Below are 10,376 nucleotides of genomic sequence, written 5' to 3'. Positions count from 1 at the left end.
GAGTCCACAGCTGCTCCCTTGAGGGAGGAGGGCAGAAAAACTTTGCCTTTACCTCCAGGCTCCCCCTCACTTCCACATCTCCCTGTGTCACTAAAGCAACACCACTGCTGTCCCTGCTCCCACAGTAATAGACGGCCTCGTCCTCGGCTTGGACCCCAGTGATGGTTAACGTGCCCACGGAGGCAGATGTGGAACCAGAGAATCGTGAAGGGATGCCCGAGGGTCTCTGGTTGTTGTTGTAGATCACGGTGACAGGGGCACTTCCAGGGGTCTTCTGCTGGTACCACCCATAAGCGTAGCCACTGCTACCCCCGGAGCAGGTGATCTGCACGGTTCCTCCCAGGTTCACCGACTTCGCGGCCGGCTGAGTAATCGCTGCCTGGACCAGGGAACCTGGGGAGGGAGAGGAGAGAGGGGAGAAAAAGGGCTCAGCGAGTGCCCCACACGCACAACCCTCAACCCACAGTAGTGGGACAAAACGGAAACCTAGAGATTCCTAAAACACCAAGGGACTGACAGCCCTGAACACTGACCAATGAGCAGAGCCCCACAGCCTTGCAAATACACCAGCCAGAACCACGAATGCTGAATATCACTGCTCAGACCTGCTCACTCAGCCCTGAAGGAGAAGGGCAAAAAGCCTCCATTTTAACCTGTGGGCTGTCCTTCACTTCCACATTGCTCTGTGTCCCTGTACCAGCACTAGCACTGCTGTCCTCACTCCCACAGTAATAGACGGCCTCGTCCTCAGCTTGGACCCCAGTGATGGTTAACGTGCCCACGGAGCCAGATTTGGAACCAGAGAATTGAGAAGGGATGTCCGAGGGTCTCTGGTTGTTGTTGTAGATGACGGTGACAGGGGCAGTGCCAGGGGTCTTCTGCTGGTACCAGCCATAACCCCCGGAGCAGGTGATCTGCACGGTGCCTCCCAGGTTCACCGACTTCGAGGCCGGCTGAGTCACTGCTGCCTGGACCAGGGAACCTGGAGAGGGAGAGGAGAGAGGGGAGAAAACGGGGTCAGTGAGTGCCCCACACTCACAGCCCTCAGCACGCAGCAGCGGGACGAGGCCAGGGCCCCGTTGCCCAAAGGGCCCGGGCGGGCGCAGCGAGTGTGTCCAGGGCACCTGAGGTGTGGGCGAGCACCGCGAGGAGGAGAGGGGCCCAGGCCATGGCGAGATCCCACCAGCTTCGCGTTCCCACGCCGACGGGGCTGTGCCGCGGACCCCGACTCCCTCTTAAACCCCCGCCCGGCCGCAGCACGGCCCCTCCACACAGCCCCGGCCCCACGGTCTCTGGCAGCCCCTTCCCCAGCGCTCCCCCCGCCCTGGGGGAGCTGGATGTGGTACTTAGGGACGTGGTTCAGTGGGTGACATTGGTGGTATGGGGACGTTGGTTGCTGCTGAGGTGCTCTCCAACCACAACCACTCGCTGATTCTCTGCACATCTGCCCTCGGTGAGCCCCAGCCGAGCCTCCCAGCAGAGCCGAGTACAGGGGGACGATCACCTCCCTAGCCCTGCTGGTCACACTGTTTCTGATACAAGCCAGGATGCCGTTGGCCTTCTTGGCCACCTGAGCACACTGCTGACTCATATTCAGCCGACTGTCCACCATCACTCCCAGGTCCTTCTCTGCCTGGCAGCTCTCCAACCACTCATCTCCCAGCCTGTAGCTCTGCTTGGGGTTATTGCGCCCCAGGTGCAGGACCCAGCACTTGGCCTTGTTGAACTTCATGCAGTTGACCTCAGCCCATCGGTGCAGCCTATCCAGATCCTCCTGCAGAGCCTTCCTACCCTCAAGCAGATTGATACATGAACCTAACTTGGTGTCATCTGCAAACTTACTGAGGGTGCACTCAATGCCCTCGTCCAGATCATTGATGAAGATATTAAAGAGGACCGGCCCCAGCACAGAGCCCTGGGGGACGCCACTAGTGACTGGCCTCCAACTGGACTTGACTCCATTTATCACGACTCTTTGGGCCCGGCTGTCCAGCCATTTTCTAACCCAACGAAGCGTGCGCCAGTCCAAGCCAAGAGCAGCCAGTTTCTTGAGGAGAATGCTGTGGGAGACGGTGTCAAATGCCTTGCTGAAGTCAAGGTAGACCACATACACAGTCTTTCCCTCATCCACAAAGTGCGTCACTTTGTTGTAGAAGGAGATCAGGTTCATCAAGCAGGACCTGCCTTTCATAATAAACCCATGCTGACTGGGCCTGATCACCTGCTTGCACTGTAAGTGCCGCGTGATGACACTCAAGAGGATCTGCTCCATGAGCTTCGCTGATACTGAGGTCAAACTGAAAGGCCAATAGTTCCCCAGGTCAGTCCTCCAGCCCTTCTTGTAGATGGGCATCACATTTGCTAGCCGCCAGTCAACTGGGACCTCCCCCGATAGCCAGGACTGTTGATAAATGATGGATAGGGGCTTGGCCAGCTCCTCTGCCAGTTCTCTCAGTACCCTTGGGTGGATCCCATCCGGCCCCATCGCCTTGCGTACATCCAAGTGCCGTAGCAGGTCACCAACCAGTTCTTCGTGGATGGTGAGGGCCACATTTTGCTCCCCATCCCCTTCCACCTGTTCAGGGTACTGGGTATCCAGAGAGCAACTGGTTTTGCCGCTAAAGACTGAGGCGAAGAAGGCATTAAGCACCTCCGCCTTTTCTTCATCTTTTGTAACAAGGTTTCCCCCCACATCCAGGAAAGGATGGAGATTCTCCTTAGTCCTCCATTTTGCGTTGATGTATTTGTAAAAAGATTTTTTGTTATCTTTAACGGCAGTAGCGAGATTGAGCTCCAGATGAGCTTTGGCCTTTCTAATTTTGTCCCTGCACAGCCTCGTTACATCCTTATAGTCCTCCTCAGTGGCCCGCCCTTTTTTCCAAAGATTATAAACCCTCTTTTTTCTACTGAGCTCAAGCCACAATTCTCTGTTCAGCCAGGCTGGTCTTCTTCCCCACCGGCTCGTCTTTGGGCATGTGGGGACAGACTGCTCCTGCGCCAATAAGATTTCCTTCTTGAAGAGTGCTCAGCCTTCCTGGACTTCTCTGCCTTTCAGAACCGCCTCCCAAGGGACTTCTCTGCCTTTCAGAACCGCCTCCCACGGACTTGACCAACCAGTGTACTGAACAGTTCAAAGTTGGCCCTCCGGAAGTCCAATACAGCGGTTTTACTGGTCCCCTTACTGGCTTCTCCGAGAATGGAGAACTCCACCATTTCATGGTCACTCTGCCCAAGACAGTTTCCAACCACCACATCTCCCACCAGTCCTTCTCTGTTTGTGAACAGAAGGTCTAGCAGGGCACCTCCCCTGGTAGGCTTACTAACCAGCTGCGTCAGGAAGCTATCTTCCCCGCTCTCCAGAAACCTCCTAGACTGCTTTCTCTGGGCTGTATTGTGCTTCCAGGATATGTCAGGGAGGTTGAAGTCCCCCACAAGAACAAGCATTGATGATTTCGCAACTTTTGTCAGCTGCCTGTAGAACTCCTCATCAGTCTCCTCATCCTGGTTCGGCGGTCTATAACAGACCCCCACCAGAATGCTTCCCTTGTTGGCCTTCCTGCTGATCCTAACCCATAGGGACTCAACCTTATCATTCCCAGCCTCAAGTTCCACAACACCAAAACTCTCTCTGATATAGAGAGTCACACCACCCCTTCTGTGCTGTCTGTCCCTTCTGAAGAGCCTACAGTCAGACATTGCAGCACTCCAGTCATGAGAGTGGTCCCACCACGTTTCCGTGATGGCAACCAAGTCGTAGCCTGCCTGCCGCATGATGGCTTCCAGCTCCTCCTGTTTGTTGCCCATGCAGCGTGCATTAGTGTAGATGCACTTCAGTTGGGCCATTGCCCTCTCTCCCGGCCTTGCCGTTGTTACCCCTGGCACAGCTCTAACAAGCCTTGTTTCAGCCCCGTACCCCTTCTTACCTAGTTTAAAGCCCTCTCAATGAGCCCCGACAGCTCCTGGCCCAGGATCTGTTTTCCCCTTAGAGATAGGGACCAGTCTGTGGCCATCAGGCCGGGTGCTGAGTAAAGCGCCCCATGGTCAAAAAAACAAAATTTCTGTGTTGGCACCATCCTCTGAGCCACGTGTTTATCAGGTGGGCTTTCCGTGTCCTCTCTGTACCCCTCCCTGCCACTGTAGGGATGGACAAAAACACCACCTGTACTCCCGCTCCAACCAGCCCTGCTGAGCTGAGAGGAAGGGGGAGACTAAACCAAGCTCTTTGACATGCAGGATCTCTCTGCCCAGTCAGCATCACCTTGTCATAACCACTGCTGCTGTGGAAACTCCCACAGTAATAGACGGCCTCGTCCTCGGCTTGGACCCCAGTGATGGTTAATGTGGACACGGAGCCAGATTTGGAACCAGAGAATCGAGAAGGGATGCCCGAGGTTCTGTTGTTATTGGCATAGACCACGGCGACAGGGCAAGTGCCAGGGGTCTTCTGCTGGTACCAGGCATAACAGTAACTGCCATAGAAGCTACCACCCCCAGAGCAGGTGATCTCCACAGTTCCTGCCATGTTCACCGATTTTGAGTCTGGCTGAGTCAGCGCTGCCTGGACCAGGGAACCTGGAGAGGGAGAAGACAGAGGGGAGAAAACGGGGCTCAGCGAGTGCCCTGCACACAAAACCATCTTCATGTACTAAGAAAGGGAACAACATCACTGGAAGAGGGGAGTCCACAGCTGCTCCCTTGAGGGAGGAGGGCAGAAAACCTTTGCCTTTACCTCCAGGCTCCCCCTCACTTCCACATCTCCCTGTGTCACTAAACCAACACCACTGCTGTCACTGCTCCCACAGTAATAGACGGCCTCGTCCTCGGCTTGGACCCCAGTGATGGTTAACGTGTTCGTGGAGCCAGATGTGGAAGCAGAGAATCGTGAAGGGATGTCTGAGGGTCTCTTGTTGTTGTTGTAGATCACGGTGACAGGGCCAGTGCCAGGGGTCTTCTGCTGGTACCAGCCATATTCGTTGTAGCTACCCCCGGAGCAGGTGATCTGCAGTACAAGGAAGACAGGCGTCTCCTGGAAAGAGTCCAGCGGAGGGCCACAAAAAAGATACGGGGCCTGGAGCATCTTCCCTATGAGGAAAGGCTGAGAGACCTGGGTCTGTTCAGCCTGGAGAAAAGAAGACTGAGGGGGGATCTCCTCAGTGTATATAAATATCTGAGGGGTGGGGGACAGAAGGATGTAGCCAACCTCTTCTCAGTGGTTTATGGGGGTGGGACAAGGGGCAATGGCTGCAAGTTAGAGCACGGGAAGTTCCGCACTTACATGCGAAAGAACTTCTTCACAGTGAGGGTGACGGAGCATTGGAACAGGCTGCCTAGGGAGGTTGTGGAGGCTCCTTCTCTGGAGATATTCAAGGCCTGTCTGGACGCCTACCTGGGCAGCCTGCTCTGAGAAAACTGCTTTGGCAGGGGGGTTGTACCCAATGATCGATCTTTCGAGGACCCTTCGAACCCCTACAGTTCTGTGATTCTGTGATTCTGTGATTCTGTGATGGCTAACGTGCTCACGGAGCCAGATTTGGAACCAGAGAATCGTGAAGGGATGCCCGAGGGTCTCTGGCTGCTGTTGTAGATCACGGTGACAGGGCCAGTGCCAGGGGTCTTCTGCTGGTACCAGCCATAGTTGTTGCTGCTCCCGGAGCAGGTGATCTGCACGGTGTCTCCCGGGTTCACTGACTTCGAGGCCGGCTGAGTAATCGCTGCCTGGACCAGGGAACCTGGAGAGGGAAAGGAGAGAGGGGAGAAAATGGGGATCAGCGAGTGCCCCACACGAACAGCTTTCACCCCACATTAGTGAGACAAACCCAAACCTGGAGGCTCTTACGACGCCGAGGCAGTGACAGCCCTGAACACTGAGCCAATGGCTAGAGCCCCACAGCCTTGCTAGGACACCTGCCAGAAAAAGGGATGCTGAATACCACAAACAGTGGAGAAGGGATTGGGCCTGAACCATGTTGGGCCTGAGGGGATTGGGCCTGAGGGGATTGGGCCTGAACCAGCTGCAGACACCTCCCCAGGGCACTGGGGCATGAAAGGGAGGAAACTCAGAGCTGTGGTCATGCCGAGGGACCAGGAACCTGCCTCGGCCCCACAGGGCTGCTGAACAATGGGGGACAAGTGAAGAAATCCTCCATTTCTAGATGTGGTCAGTCTCTCACTTATACATTGCTCTGTGTCACTATACCAGCACCAGCACTGCTGTCGTGGCTCCCAAAGTAATAGACGGCCTCGTCCTCGGCTTGGACCCCAGTGATGGTTAATGTGGCTGTGGAGCCAGACTGGGAACCAGAGAATTGTGAAGGGATGCCCGAGGGTCTCTGGTTGTTGCTATAGATCACGGTGACAGGGGCACTGCCAGGGGTCTTCTGCTGGAACCAGCCATAGTAGCCATAGCTACTCCCGGAGCAGGTGATCTCCACAGATCCTGCCACGTTCACTGATTTTGAGTCTGGCTGAGTCAGTGCTGCCTGGACCAGGGAACCTGGAGAGGGAGAGGAGAGAGGGGAGAAGACGGAGCTCAGGGAGTACCCCGTACACACAGCCCTCACTGAGAAGCAGCAGAACGGGGCCTCTGAGGCTGAGGCTCTTACAGCACTGAGGCACTGATCCCCCTGAACACTGAGCCCATGGCCAGAGACCCACAGCCTCACAAGGACACCTCCCAGAACTAGGGATGCTGCATACCACAAACCATGGAGAAGTGATCAGGCCCTGACCACGTTGGATGAGTAGACCCCAGCCCAGCCCCAGAGATGTCCCCAGGGCACTGGGGCATAAAAGGAGGAATCTCACAGCTATGGCCATGCAGAGGGGCCAGGAACCTGCCTCAGCCCCACAGCCCTGTGCAGCTCTAAGGCACAAAAGTAAAAAGTCTCCATTTCGAGCTGTGGTCTGTCCCTCAATTCCACGTTGCTCTGTGTCCCTATACCAGCACCAGCACTGCTGTCTAAGCCACCACAGTAATAGATGGCCTCATCCTCGGCTTTGACCCCAGTGATGGTTAACGTGGCTGTGGAGCCAGATGTGGAACCAGAGAATCGAGAAGGGATGCCCGAGGGTCTCTTGTCGTTGCCATAGATCACGGTGACAGGGCCAGTGCCAGGGGTCTTCTGCTGGTACCAGCCATACCAATATTTGCCATCACTGGAAGCGCCGTCCCCAGAGCAGGTGATCTGCACGGTTCCTCCCAGGTTCACCGACTTCGAGGCCGGCTGAGTAATCGCTGCCTGGACCAGGGAACCTGGAGAATGAGAGGAGAGATGGGGGAAAATGGGGCTCAGTGAGTGCCCCACATCCACAGACCTCCCGATGCACAGGGAAAGGGAACACCACCACTGGAAGAGAAGAGACCTGAGCTGCAGCCATGATGGACAAGCGCAGAAAACCTTCATCTTTAGCTCATGTCTCTCCCTCACTCTGAAATCTTTCTGCCACTCTAAATCAGCACTAGCACTGCTGTCATCGTAGCTCCCACAGTAATAGACAGCCTTATGCTCAGCTTGGACCCCGTGATGGTTAACATGTTTGTGGAGCCAGACAAGGAACCAGAGAATCGTGAAGGGATGCCCGAGATTCTCTTGTCATTCTGCTAGATCACAGTGACAGGGGCACTGCCTGGGGTCTTCTGCTGGAACCACCCATAATAGTAGCCACTGCTACCCCCGGAGCAGGTGATCTGTACGGTGTCTCCCAGGTTCACCGACTTCGAGGCCGGCTGAGTCAGCGCTGCCTGGACCAGGGAACCTGGAGAGGGAGAGGAGAGAAAATGGAGATCAGGGAGTACCCCGTACACACAGCCCTCACTGAGAAGCAGCAGAACGGGGTCTCTGAGTCTGCAGGCTCTTACGACACTGAGGGACCAACAGCCCTGAACACTGAGCCCGTGGCCAGAGCCCCGCAGCCTCACAAGGACACCTCCCAGAACTAGGAATGCTGAATACCACAAACCGTGGAGAAGTGATCAGGCCCTGACCACGTTGGATGAGTAGACCCCAGCCCAGCCCCAGAGATGTCCCCAGGGCACTGGGGCATAAAAGGAGGAATCTCACAGCTATGGCCATGCAGAGGGGCCAGGAACCTGCCTCAGCCCCACAGCCCTGTGCAGCTCTAAGGCACAAAAGTAAAAAGTCTCCATTTCGAGCTGTGGTCTGTCCCTCACTTCCACATTGCTCTGTGTCCCTATACCAGTACCAGCACTGCTGTTTAAGCCACCACAGTAATAGACGGCCTCATCCTCGGCTTTGACCCCAGTGATGGTTAACGTGGCTGTGGAGCCAGACAAGGAACCAGAGAATCGTGAAGGGATGTCCGAGGGTCTCTTAGTGTCCTCATAGACCACGGTGACAGGGCCAGTGCCAGGGGTCTTCTGCTGGTACCAGCCATACCAATAGTTGCCACTACTGTCAGTGCTACCCCCAGAGCAGGTGATCTGCACGGTGCCTCCCAGGTTCACTCTCTTCAAGGCCAGCTGAGTAATTGCTGCCTGGACCAGGGAACCTGGAGAGGGATAGGGGAGAAAACAGGGCTCAGCGAGCGCTCCACAAGCACAGCCCTCACCATGCAGCAGTGGGACAGGGCCCCTGAGCCTGGAGGCTGTGCTGACACTGAGCGAATGACAGCCCTGAACACAGCCCACAGGCAGAGCCATACAGCCTTGCAAGGACACCTGCCAGACCCACAGATGCTGAATATAAGTGCTCAGACCTGCTCAGCCCTGAAGGAGAAGGGCAAAAAGCCTCCATTTTAACCTGTGGGCTGTCCTTCACTTCCATCTTGCTCTATGTCACTATACCAGCATCAGTGCTGCTGTCCCAGTTACCAGAGTAATAGACGGCCTCGTCCTCAGCTTGGATGCCAGTGATGGTTAACGTGTTAATGGAGCCAGATGAAGAACCAGAGAATTGTGAAGGGATGCCTGAGGGTCTCTTGGTGTTCTCATAGATCACGGTGACAAGGGCGCTGCCAGGAGTTTTCTGCTGATTCCAGCCATAGTAGCCGCTACCCCCGGAGCAGTTGACCTGCACGGTGTCTCCCGGGTTCACTGACTTTGAGGCTGGCTGAGTCACTGCTGCCTGGACCAGAGAACCTGGAGAGGGAGAGGAGAGAGGGGAGAAAACGGGGTCAGCGAGTTCCCCACACGCACAGCCCTCACTGCACAGCAGCAGTGGCATGAGGCCACTCTGCCCACAGGCACCCATCGGACAGCAGGACCTATGGCTCCACAAGGCTGCCCATGAACTGATGGTGCTGGGTACTCAGGAGTCCCACTCCAGAGGCCACCTGGATTCATGCCCCCAGTCAGGAGCAGCCCACTCCCAGCTCTGATTTGCACATGGCAGCCCCTGGTGTCCAGGAGCCAGCACTCACATGGGAAATGCCCCCTCCTGCAAAGCTCCCTGGCCCCGCAATGCCCACCCCAAGGTGCCCAGGACTTGAGCAGCCGATGGGCAGGGGAAAGGGCAGCAGTGCCGGGGGCTCCATTCCTGCCAGCAGCACAGAGGGGATGTGCTGGAACAGGGCACTTGCCACGTGATGGGTTCCATCCCACTGGGCACATTGGCAGCTCCTTCACCATGTTCAAGCAGTAGCAGCAGGCAGCAGAGGGGCCCTGGGACACACCAGTAAAGTGACTCAGTTCCTTACTGGTGGGACTCACAGTGACTGTGGCAAGCACTGCTGTCCCTGCTCCCACAGTAATAGACGGCCTCATCCTCGGTTTGGATACCAGTGATGGTTAACGTGTTTGTGGAGCCAGACAAGGAACCAGAGAATTGTGAAGGGATGCCCGAGGGTCTCTGGTTGTTGCTGTAGATCACAGTGACAGGGCCAGTGCCAGGGGTCTTCTGCTGGTACCAGCCATAGCTGCTGCTACCCCCAGAGCAGGTGATCTGCACGGTTCCTCCCAGGTTCACCGACTATGAGGCCGACTGAGTCAGCGCTGCCTGGACCAGGGAACCTGGAGAGGGAGAGGAGAGAGGGGACAAAATGGGGCTCATTGAGTGCCGCAGACACACAGCCCTCACCATGCGGCATGTTCGAAGTGCCAAAAGATCTTGGTCCCACCCAGAGACCCACAGTCCCACACACAGACTACGGACAGAGTCCCAGGACCCCTTCAAGGAGAGCTGGAAGCAGCAGCAAGAGAGACAGCAACTGGTGTAGGCGGTTTCACAATATAAATCCCTCCTGTTTTAGGGAAGGGAACAAGGCACACCACCCCCAAAGACACCTCCCATACCACAAGGGACATGGGGGAGGATGTTCACAGTCGGGGACATAGAGAGGGAATAAGAATCTGGCTACTGCTACAGCTCTGTACGGCCAACAGGAAGGAGAGAAAACCTTCCTAGGGCTTTGGATACTCC

This window comes from Anas platyrhynchos, chromosome 16 (assembly GCF_047663525.1).
Source record: "Anas platyrhynchos isolate ZD024472 breed Pekin duck chromosome 16, IASCAAS_PekinDuck_T2T, whole genome shotgun sequence".
Taxonomy (NCBI): domain Eukaryota; kingdom Metazoa; phylum Chordata; class Aves; order Anseriformes; family Anatidae; genus Anas; species Anas platyrhynchos.
This window is presented reverse-complemented; position numbering follows the sequence as displayed.